At 44.1% G+C, this 15,434-nt stretch overlaps 1 long non-coding RNA gene across 1 annotated transcript in view; it reads right to left on the reverse strand.

The window, feature by feature from the left end:
- Positions 1-506: 506 nt before the first annotated feature.
- Positions 507-15,434, reverse strand: part of LOC137340099 (uncharacterized) — a 32,868-nt gene continuing 17,940 nt past the window's right edge. The window contains exons 2-3 of the long non-coding RNA XR_010966704.1: positions 14,943-15,040; positions 507-1,065 (exon numbers count right to left, since the gene is read on the reverse strand). This is a non-coding gene — a long non-coding RNA (uncharacterized lncRNA). The remainder of the gene's footprint in view (positions 1,066-14,942; positions 15,041-15,434) is intronic.

A 15,434-nucleotide genomic window follows, 5' to 3' on the forward strand; every position in this document is an offset into this window, starting at 1 on the left:
TGATGAGGTTCTTGCTGGGCAGTGGGGCAGGGGGGGGGGAGAGGGGAGGAGAACTTTATTGCGGTGTTTTGATGAAGTGTAAGTGGACCTGAAGTGTCAGCTCAGAATGCTTAAACGAATTTTAAATGCTGCCATTTTCCAATTAGGCCACTTATCCAAAAGCACTGTGATCAATTGCTTTAAAGAAACTGGTCTTTTAAATTTTAAACCCCCCTGAGGCCCTTAGCAATGCTGAATGACAGGGGGACACAGACAAAAATTGCATCCAGAATTGCTAGTGCACAATTGAAGGGGAATACATTGTATGATGTATTTCCGTCATTTGCATGGTATCATAATATATGTATCCACATGTGGCCAGGTGTATTGTGTACTTACCCCCACTTCAACTAGAATTAGAGTTTGCCATGTTGTGGAGATGCCGGTGATGGACTGGCGTGGACAAATGTAAGGAATCTTACAACACCAGGTTATAGTCCAACAGTTTTATTTGAAAATTACAAGCTTTCGGAGGCTTTCTCCTTCGTCAGGTGAGTGTGTGATTCCTTGAAGGTTACCGCATATATAGTCAGAGAACAATGCCTGGTGATTACAGATAATCTTTCCAACTGCCCGTTGTCAAGGCAATCAGACAGAGAGCCAATACATACAGGACTACTGAATATACAAACGGTCCGAACCCAAAGACAGAGAGAGAGAGAGCAACATCCGAAAGGAAGAGAAAGAGAGAGAATGACCAGTTGTATTAAAAACCGATAACTCTTTTTTCGCTGGTGGGGTTACGTGTCGCGTGACATGAACCCAAGATCCCGGTTGAGGCCGTCCTCATGGGTGCGGAACTTGGCTATCAATTTCTGCTCGACGATTTTGCGTTGTCGTGTGTCTCGAAGGCCGCCTTGGAGAACGCTTACTCGAAGATCGGTGGCTGAATGTCCTTGACTGATGAAGTGATCCCCGACTGGGAGGGAACCCTCCTGTCTGGCGATTGTTGTGCAGTGTCCGTTCATCCATTGTCGCAGTGTCTGCATGGTCTCGCCAATGTACCATGCTCCGGGGCATCCTTTCCTGCAACGTATGAGGTAGACAACAGTGATAAAGGGGACTTCAACTATCCTAATATAGGCTGGGATAGTAATAATATAAGGGACAAAGAGGGGGAGGAATTTTTGAAATGTGTTCAGGAGAACTTTCTTAACCAGTATGTTTCCGGCCCAACGAGGAAGGAGGCATTGCTGGACTTAGTTCTAGGGAATGAGGCAGGCCAAGTGGAGCAAGTGTCAGTGGGGGAACATTTAGGGAGCAGCGATCATTGTATCATAAGGTTTAGAATAGCTATGGAAAAGGACATGGACCACTCTAAAGTAAAAATACTTAATTGGAGGAGGGCCAATTTCAGTGGGATGAGAACTGATCTGGCCCGGGCAAATTGGAATCAAAGATTGGCAGGCAAAACTGTAATTGAACAATGGGCGGCCTTTAAGGAAGAGATGGTTCAGGTACAGTCTGGGTACATTCCCACGAGGGAGAAAGGTAGGGCAATTAAAGCCAGAGCTCCCTGGATAACAAAAGAGATGGAGAGTAAGATGAAACAGAAAAAAGGGGCGTATGACAGATGTCAGGTTGATAATACAAGTGAGAACCAGGCTGAATATAGAAAGTTCAGAAGGGAAGTGAAAAAGGAAATAAGAGGGGCAAAGAGAGAATATGAGAATAGACTGGTGGCAATCATAAAAGGGAATCCAAATGTCTTCTAAAGGCATGTAAACAGTAAACGGGTAGTAAGAGGAGGGGCGGGGCTGATCAGGGACCAAAAAGGAGATATACTCATGGAGGCAGAGGGCATGGTACTAAGTGAGTACTTTGCATCTGTCTTTACCAAGGAAGAAGATGCTGCCAGAGTCTCAGTAAAGGAAGATGTAGATGAGATACCGGATGGGCTAATAATTGATAAAAAGGAAGTAATGGAAAGGCTAGCTGTACTTAAAGTAGATAAGTCACCCTGGCCGGATGGGATGCATCCTAGGTTGTTTGCGGCGGTACTGGCCATAATCATCCAAACGTCCGTAGATACGGGAGTGGTGCCAGAGGACTGGAGAATTGCAAATGTTACACCCTTTTCAAAAAAGGGAGTAAGGATAAACCCAGCAACTACAGGCCAGTCAATTTAACCTCGGTGGTGGGGAAACTTTTAGAAACAATAATCCAGGACAGAATTAGTAGTCACTTGGCAAAGCGTGGATTGATTTGGGAAAGCCAGCACGGATTTGTTGAAGGCAAACCATGTTTGTCTAACTTGATAGAGTTTTTTGATGAGGCAGCAGAGAGGGTCGATGAGGACAATGCGGTTGATCTGGTGTATATGGACTTTCAAAAGGCGTTTGATAAAGTGCTGCATAATAGGCTTATCATCAAGATGGAAGCCCATGGAATAAAGGGGGCAGTAACAACATGGATACAAAATTGGCTAAGTAACAGGAAGCAGAGAGTAATGGTGAATGGTGGTTTTTCGGATTGGAGGGAGGTGTACAGTGGTGTTCCCCAGAGGTCCAGACCCACAGCAATGTGGTTGATTCTTAATTGCCCTCTGAAATGGCCGAGCAAGCCACTCAGTTGTAAAATCTCGCTAAGAAAAGACATACTTAGAATAAAATCGGACGGACCACCCGGCATCAGACCACTAGACACCGGACACGACAAAGGCAAACTAAGCCCATTCAATCCTGCAAAGTCCTCCTCACTAACATCTGCGGACTTGTGCATAAATTGGGAGGGTGTCCCACAGACTAGTCAAGCAACAGCCTGACATAGCGATACTCACTTACCTTTCAGTCAATGTCCCAGACTGTTCCATAACCATCCCTGGGTATGTCCTGTCCCACCGACAGAACAGACCCGCCAGAGGTGGCGGTACAGTGATATACAGTCAGGAGGGAGTGGCCCTGGGATTCCTCAATATTGACCCCATAAAATCTCATGGCATCAGATCAAACATGGGCAAGGAAACCTCCTGCTGATTACCACCTACCATCCACCCTCAGCTGATGAATCAGTCCTCCTCCATGTTGAGCACCACTTGGAGGAAGCACTGAGGGTAGCAAGGGCACAGAATGTACTTTGGGTGGGGGACTTCAATGTCCATCACCAAGAGTGGCTCGGTAGCACCACGACTGACCGAGCTGGCAGAGTCCTGAAGGATACAGCTGCCAATCTGGGCCTGCGGCAGGTGGTGAGTGAAACAACACGAGGGAAAAACCTACTTGACCTCGTCCTCACCAATCTACCTGTCGCAGATCCATCTGTTCATGACAGTATTGGTAGGAGTGACCACCGCACAGTTCTCATGGAGACGAAGTCCCGTCTTCGCACTGAGGACACCATCCAACGTGTTGTGTGGCACTATCACCGTGCTAAATGGGATAGATTCAGAACAGATTAGCAGCTCAAAACTGGGCATCCATGAGGCGCTGTGGGCCATCAGCAGCAGCAGAATTGTATTCCAGCACAATCTGTAACCTCATGGCCCGGCATATTCCTCACTCTACCATTACCAACAAGCCAGGGCATCAACCCTGGTTCAATGAGGAGTGCAGAAGAGCATGCCAGGAGAATCACCAGGCGTACCTAAAAATGAGGTGCCAACCTGGTGAAGCTACAACTCAGGACTACATGCATGCTAAACAGCGGAAGCAATATGCTATAGACAGAGCTAAGTGATTCCACAACCAACGGATCCGATCAAAGCTCTGCAGTCCTGCCAAATCCAGTCGTGAATGGTGGTGGACAATTAAACAACTAACGGGAGGAGGAGGCTCTGTAAACATCCCCATCCTCAATGACGGCGGAGTCCAGCACGTGAGTGCAAAAGACAAGGCTGAAGTGTTTGCAACCATCTTCAGCCAGAAGTGCCGAGTGGATGGTTCATCTCGGCCTCCTCCCAATATCCCCACCATCACAGAAGACAGACTTCAGCCAATTTGATTCATTCCATGTGATATCAAGAAACGGCTGAGTGCACTGGATACAGCAAAGGCTATGAGCCCCGACAGCATCCCGGCTGTAGTGCTGAAGTCTTGTGCTCCAGAACTAGCCGCGCCTCTAGCCAAGCTGTTCCAGTACAGCTACAACACTGGTATCTACCCGACAATGTGGAAAATTGCCCAGGTATGTCTTGTCCACAAAAAGCAGGACAAATCCAATCCGGCCAATTACCGCCCCATCAGCCTAATCTGAATCATCAGCAAAGTGATGGAAGGTACTGTAGACAGTGTTATCAAGTGGCACTTACTCACCAATAACCTGCTCACCGATGCTCAGTTTGGGTTCCGCCAGGATCACTCGGCTCCAGACCTCATTACAGCCTTGGTCCAATCATGGACAAAAGCACTGAATTCCAGAGGTGAGATGAGAGTGACTGCTCTTGACATCAAGGCAGCATTTGACCGAGTGTGGCACCAAGGAGCCCTAGCAAAATTGAAGTCAATGGGAATCAGGGGGAAAACTCTCCAGTGGCTGGAGTCATACCTAGCATAAAGGAAGATGGTGATGATTGTTGGAGGCCATCAGCTCAGCCCCAGGACATTGCTGCAAGAGTTCCTCAGGGCAGTGTCCTAGGCCCAACCATCTTCAGCTGCTTCATCAATCACCTTCCCTCCATCATAAGGTCAGAAATGGGGATGTTTGCTGATGATTGCACATTGTTCAGTTCCATTCGCAACCCCTCAGATAATGAAGCAGTCCGTGCCCTCATGCAGCAAGACCTGAACAACATCCAGGCTGATAAGTGGCAAGTAACATTCGTGCCAGACAAGTGCCAGGCAATGACCATCTCCAACAAGAGAGAGTCTAACCACCTCCCCTTGACATTCAACGGCATTACCATCGCCGAATCCCCCACTATCAACATCCTGGGGGTCACCATTGACCAGAAACTTAACTGGACCAGCCACATAAATACTGTGGCTACAAGAGCAGATCAGAGGCTGTGTTTTCTGCAGCGACTGACTCACCTCCTGACTCCCCAAAGCCTTTCCATCATCTACAAGGCACAAGTCAGGAGTCTGAATACTCTCCACTTGCCTGGATGAGTGCAGCTCCAACAACACTCAAGAAGCTCGACACCTTCCAGGACAAAGCAGCCCGCTTGATTGGCACCCCATCCATCACCCTAAACATTCACTCCCTTCACCACCGGCGCACTGTGGCTGCAGTGTGTACCATCCACAGGATGCACTGCAGCAACTCGCCAAGGCTTCTTCGACAGCACCTCCCAAATCCGCGACCTCTACCACCTAGAAGGACAAGGGCAGCAGGCACATGGGAACAACACCACCTGCACGTTCCCCTCCAAGTCTCACACCATCCCGACTTGGAAATATATCACCGTTCCTTCATCGTCGCTGGATCAAAATCCTGGAACTCCCTTCCTAACAGCACTGTGGGAGAACCTTCACCACACGCACTGCGGCAGTTCAAGAAGGCTGCTCACCACCACCTTCTCAAGGGCAGTTAGGGATGGGCAATAAATGCTGGCCTCACCAGTGACGCCCACATCCCATGAACGAATCAAAAAAAGGTCGGTACTAGGACTTCTGCTTTTCTTGATATATATTAATGACCTGGTCTTGGATGTACAGGGCACAATTTCCAAATTTGCAGATGACACAAAACTTGGAACTGTAGTGAACAGTGAGGAGGATAGTGATACACTTCCAGAGGATATAGACAGGCTGGTGGAATGGGCGGACACGTGGCAGATGAAATTTAACACAGAAAAATGAGAAGTGATACATTTCGGTCGGAAGAACGAGGAGAGGCAATATAAACTAGAGGGCACAATTCTAAAAGGGGTACAGGAACAGAGTGATCTGCAGGTATATGTGCACAAATCGTTGAAAGTGGTATGGCAGATTGAGAAAGCGATTAAAAAAGCATACGGGATCCTGGACTTTATAAGTTGAAGCATATGGAGTAAAAAAGTATGGAAGTCATGATGAACCTTCATAAAACATTGGTTCGACCACAACTGGAATATTGTGTCCAGTTCGGGGCACCGCACTTTAGGAAAGATGTGAAGGCCTTAGAAAGGGTGCAGAAAAGATTTTCTAGAATGATTCCACGGATGAGGGACTTTAGTTACGTCGATAGACTGGAGAAGCTGGGGTTATTCTCCTTGAAACAGAGAAGGTTGAGAAGAGATTTGATAGAGGTATTTAAAATCATGAAGGGTCTAGACAGAATAGATAAGCAGAAGGGTCGAGAACCAGAGGACATAGATTTAAGGTGATTGGCAAAAGAACCAAAGGTGACATGAGGAAAATCTTTTTTACGCATCAACTGGTTAGGGTCTGGAATGCACTGCCAGCGGAGGCGGTACAGGCAGATTGAATCGTGGCTTTCAAAAGGGAACTGGATAAGTACTTGAAAGGAAATAATTTGCAGGGCTATCGGGATAGGGCGGGGGAGTGGGACTAGCTGGTTTGCTCTTGCATACAGCCGGCACGGACTCGATGGGCCGATTAGCCTCCTCTGGGCTGTAACCTTTCAATGATTCTTCTATGATTCTGCAAGTTGAGGAAAAGGGTGGGAATCCAGAGTGCTCTGCCCCCAAATTCCACCTTGTCCCATCCACTCAGATGATTATGTCCCCATGCTGCTGCAATTCTGGGGCTAAGGTCTTGAAACAATTTGATGGCTGGTGAGGTTTACTAAACTGTCTCTGCCACTCATCTTTCTTTACTTCATTGCGTTGTCGCTATTAGTTTTTTCTTCTGTTCTACAATCTTCAACAGCCTCCGTCAGTTTCCTTCTTTGCCTGTTTGAGTGCTTAAGGCTAGATTTTCCAACCAAAGTTATTTTAATGCTGGTACTTACCCATTACCACCTGCATTAACAAACCACAGATCAGAAAATCAAAATTAACTGCAGCTCCTCCCTGATCTTTCCATTCCCTAATACTCTGTTTCTCAACCCTTCTCCTTATTCCCGAACTCACATTTGTAAGGGATTCAATTTTGATTGATTCTCATCTCCCGTAGTACCCTTTTGTTCTCAGCTAACACAGCTCTAACCTCTGGGGCATGGACACTATGTTCAAAACTAACATCTCCATGTGATTTCAGGAAGTTGACCTCCAGTGAGATCTCATCTGTGATCCCCCTAGGCTAACATTTTTGATTAACAGCTGCAGCGTGTCCTGCTTCAGTTGTTTCCCAAGTATTCTAGAATTATGGCATACATCAACCCAATGCACAATGAATGCCCATCTTTACTCATAACTCTCCTTCTCATTCTGGCTTTGGAACTACTAATATTATTCAACTTGACAGTTAAGGTATAACTATTGATGCCCTTGGCTAGTAGATCACATTACATGTGGAAGGCACAATTCTATTTTTAAAGAATCCCTGTTCTTCTATAGCATTGGACTTAGTTGTGCATTATCAGATCAATATAAGATATTAATTAATGGTCAAAATCCAATTTTATACCCATGATCAGATGATGCAATAAGGTACTGTTAACATGCCTTGTTAGTGAGTCACCAACGACTATTCAAATATCTTTCCATTGATTTATCCTTTGTAAATATTAATTTTGCTAATATCATGATATCAACGTTTTCAAGATGCACATTATTTTAAACTTAAAGAAGAATTCTTAAAAGTATCATACTTACAGCCCAGTTGACCTGAGGTTGATGGGAAACTGTCATTTTGATACAATTAATCAACCTCCACCACAGGAGGGAAAGTGGAGCCATGGGCAAAGATTTCTCTGATCATCATTTCTCACAAAATTGTAAATGTTTTCAGATTTTGCCAATAATAAGGAATGTAGGAGATCTCACAATGTTTATGAGGTGGCTAATATAGAGCAATCTGAATCACCCTCAAATCAGCGGTGCTGTAAGTGTGAAACCTTTTGGAATTCTCCTATAATTTTAAAATAATCTACATCTTGAATACATTGTTTATGGGCCTGGGGAACTGCCTTGGGCTGGCATATGTATTTTCTGGTGTTTTCAGGACCCAATCCATTTTTCTACTCCGTTTAATTAAAAGAGTTTGCTACACATTATGCAACCAACAATTATTTTGTCTAAATCTCTTGGAATGTAATCGCCTACTCCAATTGGTAAAGCAAGCTTAATATAAAGCTTGTTACATTCACTAAACCTAGTTTAAAAGCTAAAAGCATGGTAATTACAACTACTATTAAACAATGTATTTATCAGCTTTCTATTTCTCTAGATGTTACCAATCACCAAGCAAAAGGTTGGTGTTTTAATTGTACTTTTGCATTAGTTGCTTTTAATTAAATATCCATACTTTATTGAATTAATTTATAAGTTATTATCATAAATCACACAGTATTAGATTAAAATCTTATTAAGTTTATCACTAAAATGCCTAATTATGCCCTCATAAATATTATGCTCAGATAAAACAAGAATAAATTAATTAAAATGTAATCTGAATTTAGATTATCTTCATTGTTATCTCGTAAATACAAATTGGAGTAATGTAAAATAAAAAGAATCACAGTTTTATCTTCAGTTGCACCATTAATTGTTGTTGAACTAGGATTCATTATAAAAGTGTTTTATATGCTATGATATAGGAATCCGCGTAGAGCCCATGTCATTTTCGTGGCTGGGCCTAATTTAAATTGAATCAGCGAGCTTCCAATGCTAATAGTGCTCCCAAAAGACAGCTTGGGGGAGGGGAGGGGTGGAATTCAGTAGATTGGCCGCTACGTAAAGGCAGCCTGCAACACATTAAAGGGATGTTGTACTTTTCGATGGTGAATAGCAGACAGTGATTATAGAGTAGCAAACAGGATAACTTCAGCCAGAGCCCCCAAATACTCAGATACAACAGTGGAGGTGCTCACAGATCAAGTCAGCAGAAGAAGGAGGTCTTCTTCCCATCCGATGGACATTGGATGCCTAGACAAATTAGCAATGAAGAGAGGTGGCAGAATATATAAACACCACAAGCATTGTTCCCGGGATTTGGCTGCAGTGCAGGAAGAAAATGAATGATCTCACCAGGACTGCCAGCATAAGACTCCCCTTCAATTCTATGTTATTCTCTGCGCATTAGCCCCAACACTATCAATCCTTGTCTTTGCTTCCCATGCCTCTCCTCAAGTCAACATGGAACATTTCACTGCGCATCCTTCTGCTTGCACTCACACTCTCAGAACCTGTTACTACCCTCACGCCTACTTCTTTCTCTTGGCCTCGTTTGTTGCTGCTTCCTTTCATTGTGCACACTTTGCTAAGCTGCCTCATATATCTTGAAAACCCTTCCACAGAGCCCAATGTAACCCACTTCCACTCTTCTTGCAGGAAAAGCTGACATATAACAGAAGGGAGAGTAAAGAGAACAAGAGGAAATCCTGCCTCTATACAAACACTGACACCAAAGAGGACAGAGGTGGAGACTTTAGGGGCCGAGCCATTCAAAGAAAGATGCTATCTGTGCACCAGTAATTACTCAATGCATTGGACTGCCTGCCAGAGAGCTTCTTCTACATGTTGGAGAGTATATAGGAGTCCAGTACCAATTTGCGTGGGGTTTTGGCACATGGCATTCAACCATGGAGCAGATGGTCACCTCATTGGATGCTGCAGCTCGGCCCTCTCTGCAAGCGTCAGTGGCTCCAATAATAGCATCTCTCAGGCATACTCATACTGGGGCCATGAGTACTCTGAGCTCAACCAACACCTCAGACTTGCACAGACTGAGAGATCAAATGCATAGGGGCTTCAGTCAGCTGCACTCTGCTATCCTGCAGATCATTGGGAGCGCTGAGCCACAGGCCGATATATCAGGGGCAGTCTGGCAAAGGGAATGGAACATGTTGTCATCTCTCAGGATGACAGCACATCTGGTCTCCGGTGACCGTCATCAAACAATGCCCACCCTGGTGCCAGAAAGCCAGCTGAGCCAAACTGCCCTGGCAGGCACCGAGTTGCTTCAGTCTGCATCCAAGCCCACGCAGGCCTGAGCTCCTAAAGGTCGCCGACCACAAGCAACACATGAGCCCCTGAATGAGCTACGGCAGCTTTTCACCTCCCATGCTGCAGAAACAGGGGAGCACCTTGTAAGAGCATTAGACTAGGCAAGAGAGCTCTTAAGACAGGCATTAGGGGCTCACACCAGGGTGACAATTAGTTTGTAGGCATTAGTGTAAGCCAGTAAAATGATAAATGACTATCAAATTTTTGCGTGCAGATAGTGTTCCTGTAGTACCGGTGACCCTGCACTGTTAGTTGACATGAATATCAATGTTGGTCTTTGGGTGGATAAGTTTATTTCAGGATGAAAGGCATAAGACAGATGTTGGACATGACTGTTAATGAAGGGAAGCAGGGATTGTTTAACTGAAGTGCTCTTCAAATGAGCAACTGCTGATGAGCTCTGGCTGCAGGCAACTGTTTGAGACCTTCTACTTCCTCACCAACCTCCATGTCATCAGTGTCCTCTCCCTCAATTTGCTAAAGGTCCTCGTCCAATGGTGGCACTATGTGTGGTTCCCATTTCAGAGTAAGGTTATGCAGCATACAACACACCATACAGGTCACACTTTGTTGGCTGTATTGCAGAAAGCGACCAGACCTACCCAGATATTGGAATCATTGCTTGTGGACTCCAATGGTCTGCGCAACGAGGGCTCTGACTGAATCATGGATCTGACTGCAGTGCACTTTTCCTGCCGAGTGTGGGTTCCTGAGAGGCGTCATGAGCCATGTGTGCAGGGGATAGCCCTTGTCCTCGAGCAGAAGCCTCTCAATGGTTGTGCAGGGGTAATGAGTGAGTGGATGAAGGATTGGTGCAGTATAAAAGCATCACGGCAGTTCCCACGTAATCAGGCACACACCTGCACAATGCACCGCTGGTGATCGAACACTAGTTGCACGTTAATGGAGCGGATCCCTGAAGGCAGTGAGGTCGTGTGAAGAGGTCCGCAGGGTGACATGAGTGCATTCAAATACATCCCGGACTTGGGGGAACCCTGCAAACTGTGGGAACCTCAGAGATCTATCTTGCTGCTTTAGGTTGTTCATGTGGAAAGTGATGAAAGTGTCAGCTTTAGCTAGCGTGGCATCAGCCAGCTGCTTAATGCAAGCATGAACTGCAGACTGAGTAATGTTGCTGATATTCCCTGTGGCAGCCTGGAAGGAGCTGGAGGCAAAGAGGGTTCAGGTAAGGGTAAATATATAAGTCTAAAGAGAAAAGTCAAGGCTGTAGAGCAGAGTAGCAATTTGGGTAAAAACAAGCAGAGTGTGTCAGGAAGGGACAGAGAGTTTAACAAAGGTAACAGGGCATTAGTGACTAAGGTCACATCAGGGAAAAATAGTAAAAAGTTAAAATTAAAGGCGCTATATCTGAATGCATGAAGCACTAGTAATAAGATAGATGAATTAATGGCACAAATAGTGATAAATAGGTTTGATCCAGTAGCCATTACTGAGATGTGGTTGCAAGGTGACAAAGGTTGTGAACTAAATATCCCAGAGTTTTGACTTTTAGAAAAGATAGGCAAAATGGAAAAGGAGGTGGGGGGGGGGGGGTGAGGGATAGCCCTGATAATAAAGGATGAGATAAAGACAGTAGTGAGAAAGGATCTTAGCTCAGAAAATCAGGATGTAGAATCAGTATGGGTGGAGCTAAGAAATAACAAGGGGCAGAAAATACTGGTGGGAGTAGTTTATCGGCCCCCTAACAGTAGTTATAGTGTTGGACAGAGTAGAAATCAGGAAATTACAGGAGTATGTCACAAGGGTAATGCAATAATCAAGGGGGTCTTTAATCTTCATATAGACTGGGCAGATCAAATTGGCAAAATTAGTTAGGAGGACGAGTTCATGGAACGCATTCAAGACAGTTTTCTAGAACAATATGTTGAGGAATCAACTAGGGAACAGGCTATTTTAGATCTAGTATTGTGTAATGATACGGGGTTAATAATCTTATAATTAAGGATCCTCTAGGGCAGATTGATCATAATATGATAGAATTTCATATTGAGTTTGAGAGTGATGCAGTTAAGTCTGAAACTAGGGTCGTGAATTTAAACAAAGCCAATTAAGTAGGTATGAGGGGCAAGTTGGCTACGGTAGATTGGGAAATTAGATTAAAAGATATGATGGTAGATAAGCAATGATGAACTTCTAAAGAAATAATTAATAATTCTCAATGAATATACATTCCCTTGAGGAATAAAAACGCCACGGGATAAGTGATCCAACCGTGGCTAACTGGAGAAGTTAAAGATAGTATTAGATTAAAAGAAGATGCTTACAATGTTGCCAAAAAGAATAGTAAGCCTGAGGATTGGGAGGGCTTTAGAAATCAGCAAAGGATGACCAAGAAATTGATTAAGAGGGAGAAAATTGAATATGAGAGTAAACTAGCCAGAAATATAAAAACAGATTGTAAGAGCTTCTACGGTATGTAAAAAAGGAAGAGATTAGCAAAAGTAAACCTAGAGGCAGAGACAGAAGAAATTATAATGGGGAGTAAGAAAATGGCAGAGATGTTAAACAAATATTTTGTATCTGTCTTCACAGTAGAAGGCAAAAAAATCGTATTGGCAATAGTGGGGAACCAAGGGTCTAATGAGAGTGAGGAACTTAAAATAATTAAGATTAGTTTAATTATGGTTTTATGAAAGGGAAATCATGTTTGACAAATCAATTAGAGTTTTGTGAGGGTGGAACTAGAGCGTGGAACAGGGAGAACCAGTGGATGTAGTATATTTGGATTTTCAAAAGGCATTCGATAAGGTGCCACCGAGGTTGTTACACAAGATTAAGGCTCATGGGATTGGGGGTAATATATTAGCATGGATTGAGGATTGGTTAATAGACAGAAAACAGAGAGTAGGAATAAACAGGTCATTTTCAGGTTGGCAGGTTGTAACTAGTGGGGTGCTGCAAGGATCAGTGCTCAGCTGTTTACAATCTATATCAATGACTTAGATGAAGGGACCAAGTGTAATGTATCCAAGTTTGCTGACGATATAAAGCTAGGTGGGCAAGTAAGCTGTGAGGAGGACACAGAGTCTGCAAAGGGATATAGACAGGTTAATTGAGTGGACGAGAAGGTGGCAGAATGGCATATAACATGGGGAAATGTGAAATTATCCACTTTGGTAGGAAGAATAGAAAAGCAGAATATTTTTTATAAGGTGAGAGACTAAGAACTGTTGGTATTTGGAGATTGTAAACAATTTTACAACACCAAGTTATAGTCCAGCAATTTTATTTTAAATTCACAAGCTTTCGGAGGCTTCCTCCTTCGTCAGGTAAATGTTCAGGAGAGTCCTTGTATACAAAACACAGAGAGTTAACATGCAGGTACAGCAAGCAATTAAGAAGGCAAATATTATGTTAGCCTTTATTGCAAGGGGGTTGGAGTGTAAGAGTAAGGATGTCTTGCTGCAATTATATAGGGCTCTGTTGAGACCACACCTGGAGTACTGTGTACAGTTTTGGTCTCCTTACCTAAGGACGGATAAACTTGCCTTAGAGGGGGTGCAACGAAGGTTCACTAGATTGATTCCTGAGTTGAGAGGGTTGTCCTGTGAGGAAAGATTGGGCCTATATTCTCTGGAGTTTAGAAGAATGAGAGATGATCTCATTGAAACATATAAAATTCTTAGAGAGCTTGACAGGGTAGATGCTGAGAGGCTGTTTCTCCTGGCTGGAGAGTCTAGAACTAGGGGTCATAGTCTTTTTTTCATTCGTTCATGGGATGTGGATGTCGCTGGCAAGGCCAGCATTTATTGCCCATCCCTAATTGTCCTTGAGAAGGTGGTGGTGGGTCTCAAGATAAGGAGTTGGCCATTTAGGACCGAGATGAGGAAAAATTTCTTCACTGAGAGAGTTGTGAATCTTTGGAATTCTCTACCCCAGAGGGCTTTGGATGCTCAGTCGTTGAGTATATTCAAGATTGAAATTGATAGATTTTTGGACTCTAAGGGAAGCCAGAGATATGGGGATAGGGCAGGAAAGTGGAGTTGAGGTAGAAGATCAGCCCTGATCTTATTGAATGGCGGAGCAAGCCGAGAGGCCGTATAGCCTACTCCTGCTCCTATTTCTTATGTTCTTATATTCTTATAAGTTCAGGGCTACAGTGACCTTGACTGGACCGGCAAAGCTATGCTAACTGTGGCAGTTGTTTGTGGGTCTTGCTGCAGGAGGTGACACAATTTTGTGACAGCCTCGCTGTGAAGCACAGGCTCTTTATGCACTCCTCCTCACAGAAGTGCTCACTCTGCAGCTCAGTTCATTCCTTCCTCATCCTCCTGCTGCTGCTGCTGCTGCTCCTCCTTCTGCCGCCAGAGTGAAAGTGCCAGAAGGATCTCAATGTTAAAAAAAAGTCCCTTAAGCACTTTGATGTGGACTAAGTAGCCCAAAAATGCAACATAATGCAAGCAAAATATCTCTTAAAACATACCAACATTTTACCCGAGAGCAGCTGAGGATGCCTTTAAATGCCGATGGAAATGCCCAGCTTCCAACTTGTACCGCCCATGGTTTGTGAGTGGGATCAGAAACTAGAGGCAGTAACACGGCAGAGAGGAAAATGGCGTTGGGGGTTGTGGCTACCTCACTTGACCCTCATTTGACTTTGTTCACAAGGACTCCCCCCGCCCCTTCCTGGCAGGAGTTCTGGTTGCTTAAATTGAGGACTGCCCGAAAATGGGAATGGACAGACAACAAGCGGTAAGTCAGCATTTCCGTTTCCCAAGTGCTTTTGGTCCTGTTGCCACCCCGTTTTTAGGTGCAGATGAGGCGGTTGGCTGCCTTAGCAGTCCAACAGCCACTCAGGGGAATAGTGTCATCTCTGAAACGACTAATTAAATGTTTGAAATAAGATGCTGCATTATTGTACACAAATACTCTAAGTAATGCAAAAATCTCGTACTTGGCTGCAGCTTGATTCTCTTCCAGGACTCTTTTCTTTCAATTCTCTCTCCAACTTCCTTTCTCTACTTCATTATATTTATAGATTTTTCAACAACCCTATGAGTGAAAATAAAATTGTTATTGGTTTAAAATATCTTATTCACGAAATATTTATAAATAATACCCCGTTGGAATGCTTGCCATGTGATTTCATGCTCAGAGCGGAATAGGGAAAGGTTGGATCTCATTGTTTGTACTCACAAGCCATAATTCGTTATTCGAAACTGTAATAAAGGAATTTCAAAGTATGTATTGTGCCTTAAAGCCTTTCTCAGATTGGTGCTAAAAGCAAAATCAGTGACTGATTAAAAAATGTATCTAACCCTTTCATCTCAAAATCACGGAATTTATTTTTAGATGTTTATTTTATTTTGAGTTCTAACGAGCATAAAAGAACGCCAGGGATTGGCTCCGTCCAATTTATGCCAAAAAATTGGGCATAACCAATTGG

This window comes from Heptranchias perlo, chromosome 21 (genome assembly GCF_035084215.1).
Source record: "Heptranchias perlo isolate sHepPer1 chromosome 21, sHepPer1.hap1, whole genome shotgun sequence".
In the NCBI taxonomy this organism is placed as follows: Eukaryota; Metazoa; Chordata; class Chondrichthyes; order Hexanchiformes; family Hexanchidae; genus Heptranchias; species Heptranchias perlo.